At 38.2% G+C, this 5329-nt stretch overlaps 1 non-coding gene across 1 annotated transcript; it reads left to right on the top strand.

Moving 5' to 3' along the window:
* Nucleotides 1–437: 437 nt before the first annotated feature.
* LOC120087394 lies at nt 438–544 on the top strand. The gene has a single exon (XR_005484531.1). It is a non-coding gene; the product is annotated as a small nucleolar RNA R71 (small nucleolar RNA).
* The last annotated feature ends 4785 nt before the right edge of the window (nt 545–5329 follow it).

Below are 5329 nucleotides of genomic sequence, written 5' to 3'. Positions count from 1 at the left end.
CCACCCAGGGTTATATATGCGTTGGAATAGGATTGTTCTTTATGAAGCACACTAACTTCGGGTTTGTTGGGCATTCCTCCATCGAATGAGCGTCTCCGTAAATGACACAACTTGCGATCGTTTTAGTAATTATGTTGACCTGCCCTTGCTTTGCTCCCGTGTTATTAATTGTGATGCCTTGAATCAAACTCATAATCGCAAATCATCTGGTTTTTTCAGGGATGCGATGGCCCCTTTGTTTGCATCATTATCTTTAATTCTTAATCTTTGTGATCGCCGCCAAATCCTGTCGGATTTTTGGAAATGCGATCAAAGTATACTCTTCGCCTCCTCGATATGTTTTGTTTAGCTAACCACTAGCGGCTGCCGCATTGGCAACGGTCTACGAAGAGGGATTCAGTCCTTGATAAAAGATCTCCATTTGCAGGCAATCTGGTAAGTCATTATGTGGATAGTCTCTTACCAGCCGTTTAAACCTCGCCCAAGCATCACTGAGTGATTCATCATCTTCTTGTACAAAATTTGTTATTAATTTCCTTCTCCTACCATTCTCTGTTGGTGGGAAATACTTCTTCATAAACTTTTCCACCACATGTTCCCACGAAGTTATCTCTTCCGGTTCAAGAGAATATGACCATTTTCTCGCCTGATCACACAAAGAAAATGGAAACAGAGTTAGTCGATCTTCTTCGGTTGAGATAATTGGGAACAAAAAAGTGTTGCAGATTTCTATGAAGCTCCGGAGGTGGGTGTGCGGGTCTTCGCCATGCCTTCCTCCAAACTGTCAAGCAGCCTGGATCATCTACAACATTATTCGCTTCATTTCAAACCTCGATCCATCGAACGCTGGCCTCATGATTCCTGGAGAAAAATCATAACGGTTGGGTGACGCATAGTCTCGAATGGGTCTACTGTGGTCAATTGCCATAAGGATGGGGTTGGCCATTATATTATTAGCGTTTGCAGCCCTTTCTGTCGGTTGTTCCACCATTCTTGGAGTTTTGTCTTGTTGTTTATGGTTGTCTCTCAGTCTTTTTCTGAACGTCCTCTCAATCTCCGGGTCATAATTCACCAGAGATTGAGAGTCTGCAAAGAAATCAGAAAAATTATCGTTAGCAAACTATTTTGCCGAAGTCCCCATTAACAGCGACAAAAACTTGATGCGTTATTTTATGAAGTGGAATTGTGGATGATATGCGATGATGGAATTGCATTGAGCACTCAAGTTTTCTCAGTGAAATCCAAGTGTAAACCCCACTGAGTTTCCTGGTAAGTCCAGGATCGAACTCAGGGACTTGGGAAAATAGGTTGCGGTGATAATTTTTATGAAAACATTGCGGTAACCGGTAACTCAAATGATTGTTAGTTTGTTTTTTGATTACGATAATGAAAAAAATAAACAAATGTGACGGTTTGGAGAAAAGTCAATTGTGTGATAGATGCACTGAGTATGCGGATGAACGAGTTGAGAAGATCTTTAGCTACCGTTACTTTGGAATGCATCAAACTATGAGATCATGCTACAACCATGCACAACATGTCATTTTCCAATGCAAATGCGATGCTCCTAAGTCTAGGACGCATGTGTTGAATGAAAAAGTATCCATAGAGCTTATTCCTAAGTCTCTACTCTTTTCCTATGCGATGATGCATGATCCACAAAGGCAAGGTGACCGCATACAATCATATCCTATCTCTAGGATGCATGCGGTGCGTTAATAGAAAATAGTGCTTATTCCTAAGCTCCTATCTCTTGATTATGCGTTCTAATCTGACTCTCTCGAGCCTAGATTCTAACCTAACCTTCCCAAGCCTAGATCCGGTCCTTAGACTACCCTCTCGAGTATCTCTTATGGACGAATGAAGCATACATAATACTAGATAATCGCATAGAATAAAGATTCCCAGTTGTGCTAGCTAAATGCTTCCCATCTCATTCAATAGATTTAGCTACTCATGCGTAAATAACAGAGATTAAACAGATATAGAGAAGTAAATTCCATTTCGATAAATGAGTTTGAGTACAAAATACCAATGGAAGTTAAAGGTACAGAGCCTGATAACAATTCCTTACTGACCGAGGCTTTTACATTGTCAATCTCTATTCGGTTCAAAAGATATTCTTGTTTTTGCAGGAGTTGGCCTTCTCTCTGTTCTTGAAGTTTCCAGCGCTCTCACAAGCTTACCGAAACGATCTGTCGGCATAACCTCCTTCCCTCGCGTCCGCCTTAAAATGAAAAAAAATCTAAGAACAAAGCTAAACTATCAACAGAACTCTAAACTCATAAAATAGCTGAACCCCTTTTCTAAAGGATGCCTTTGGTATTTATAGAACTTCCAGGGTGAAAGGCGGTTTCTCTCTCATGATTGCACAAATGGGACAGCTTTAATTCCCTAACTGATGCACCAAATATTTGTCACCGAAAAGCTGAATGTACTTGTTATCGTTAGCAGTTGTCAACTTAATTTGGATTCGACTGTCATCAGTTTTCTATACCATTGTGAGTAATTATGCCTTTCACCCAAATGCACCCACCATGTTGTACCGACCAAGTTACGACAATCCTTCTTGAGCAAATGTTTGCGAACACAATCACCGCAAAGACTTGCGGTAATGCTGCACTCGACCAATGATTTCCCATGATCGCAATTTCCACCTTGCGTCAATGCATATTCTGCATAAAAATACAAAAATCAACTGTTCCTATGCGATGAACGCATGCGCCTGCAATATTATGAATTTGATGCTTTTTGGACGCAATTTAACATGTTTTATCAACACAAGCCAACATTGTTTAAGAACTTAGCACTACGATAACGTGTATTTCTGCCCATTATCAACATGCGAGTGGGGATATATTATACAAAGAAGTTTGTATAAGACCAAACCTCAAAATGTTTAGTCTCGTTATATAGCATCGTTCATAATTGAGACTTTCATTTCACTAGGATGTGTTGGGGTTGATGCTCTAAATCACGTAGGGTCTTGTAGTTTGTAAACACCTGTATGAACAAACATTAGTGATGTAATAATATGAGAAATTTTATTCACTACTATCAATGAAATGTTACTTATTTTTGTTACATTAACCACAAACCAATAAACTAAGATCCCTGGTTATCGTTGTAGCTTAACCATGTATGTGGAGATATACAAGTGGATCGTACTTTAAGTGATAACCTAAATGGTCTTAGTGTATGGATAAAGGAGGGAAACCTTATCCTGCTGATGCTACGAGTATGGCTCACTTTGTAGGTGCTACAAGTATTGTAAAGTGCTACAAATAGTCTGATCCTGACCATTCATGTATTAGACATGCGAGCGGGGATAATCTATACAAATGAGTTTATATAAGACCGGACCACAAAATGTTTAGTCTCGTTATATAACGTCGTTCATGATAGAGACTTTCATTTCACTAAGATGACCATAGGTAACATGACCTTAATCCTAAGTGAGTTGGAAACTCCTACCTATGAGGGTGGTCTTTTGATTTGCATGGGTGCAAGTGGAAAGATCGCCGACACAAACCAACCACTTTGGAGATTCATTTTTATTGAGGAGCTGGAAACTCAGCTACACAAGATAGAATTCACTCCTTCCCTGAAGCAAGGGTAAGTAGATAAATTGCTCCTTTAAGGGCTGATTCTAGGGCTTGAACAATGTGGCGTCACACCTTCTCATGGCCAGAGAAGAGCTCATTCATAGTCGGACTATGATGTATTGTTCATTAGAGGAATCAGTGGTACATAAGAAGTTAGATGTAACTATAGGGGAAAAACGGTAAATTGGCCCAACTTTATTTACGAGCGATTTGTGAAGGTCATCGTACTGCTGATTGGTTATATTCGATGAACAGAGAAATATATCTGTAGTGTGAAGAGTGTAGTTATCGGTCTTTAGTGGAGTGTCTAATATTTAATGGATGGTGGATATCATGATTAAAGAGTTTAGTCACTTATTCATGTATCGTTAGAGCTTACAACTAAGGTCCTTGCTAGCTCAATAGATTCATGTGGAGAATCAGTTTTTGGGTTAATTTGAAATGTTAAAATTAACAAGAGGGAATTTGATTATATATGATATAATTAAATTAATTCAATTATATGTGATATAATTAATTTGATGTATTTGATACATTAACTGGAGGAATTAATATAAATATGATTTATATTAAATATCATAAAGGAGAAAAAATGTAACGACCGGATCCTTACATACTATGATCCGATCGCTACGACATGCATACTTGGATTTTTCTATCATGAGATGAGTTTTGGAAAAAAATCTTAAAAGAACATATCCAAGATTTTATTAATTAGGTAGAAAACTATATAAAAAGTTTATTTTACAAAACACCGTGATCCATAACACTAGTGTAACGATACCAAAATGCATATGCCTATAATAGTGAGTTTGATGGTTGGCCATTTGAGCGACGTCCGCCACCTACGCTGTGTCCTTACCTACAAAGTCTGTAAAAATAGGATGAGTATATAATATACCCAGTAAGTAGTTCTCACATAGGGTAGTGACCAAATGCACAATCACATGCAACATGTTCTGAAAACATATGATTGGGACCGAACATATAATAACATGTGGTGGTCGGTTATGCTTCTAACGTAAATTTCCTCCCTGATAGGAAGATGAGGACTTAAGGCGGAAACTAGCCCATCTGATGATTAGCGGGTGATGCAGTCAGTAAGGCCAGAGTCGCAATCCAACATCAACCATTAACATAAACGTAAGATTGGACTAGAGGGATGCCAACATACATACCCTGTTAGTCCTAGCATAATCTTGACATAGAATTGGGTCTAGAGGGTGCAACCATAACTACCCTGCTAGCCCTAGAAGCATAACCTTATCTAATTAAATTTAATTCTATGAACAAACATAATTCATGAGGTCTCTTGTCGACAAACATATTTTAAACATGTAATGCAACATAACAATCACATAGTTATGCCACATATTAAAGGTACACTACCATGAAACACTAGTGAGATAACTACTTACCTTGACTGTGATCCTAATTATTCCTTATTATTTTGTATGGATTGACCAGTAGAGCTTTCCCACTTAAACTAGAAGGAAAAATTGGGCAGCACCTCACCCGAGTTTATCTCTTCTAACCTCACAAAACTTCCTCACTCACACTTACTCTTTCATACAATTCTTTGTTACTGAGATTTTTTTGAGAATGGGTTTAAATCTTTGGCAAAAGGTTCTATTTATAGTGGTTTTCAGCTCTTCTCAGTGTGACACTCATACTCAAATATCTTCTTTAAAATTACTTAGGTTTAAGAATTCCTCTTAATAAGA

This window comes from Benincasa hispida, chromosome 9 (assembly GCF_009727055.1).
Source record: "Benincasa hispida cultivar B227 chromosome 9, ASM972705v1, whole genome shotgun sequence".
Lineage (NCBI taxonomy): Eukaryota > Viridiplantae > Streptophyta > Magnoliopsida > Cucurbitales > Cucurbitaceae > Benincasa > Benincasa hispida.
This window is presented reverse-complemented; position numbering and strand designations above follow the sequence as displayed.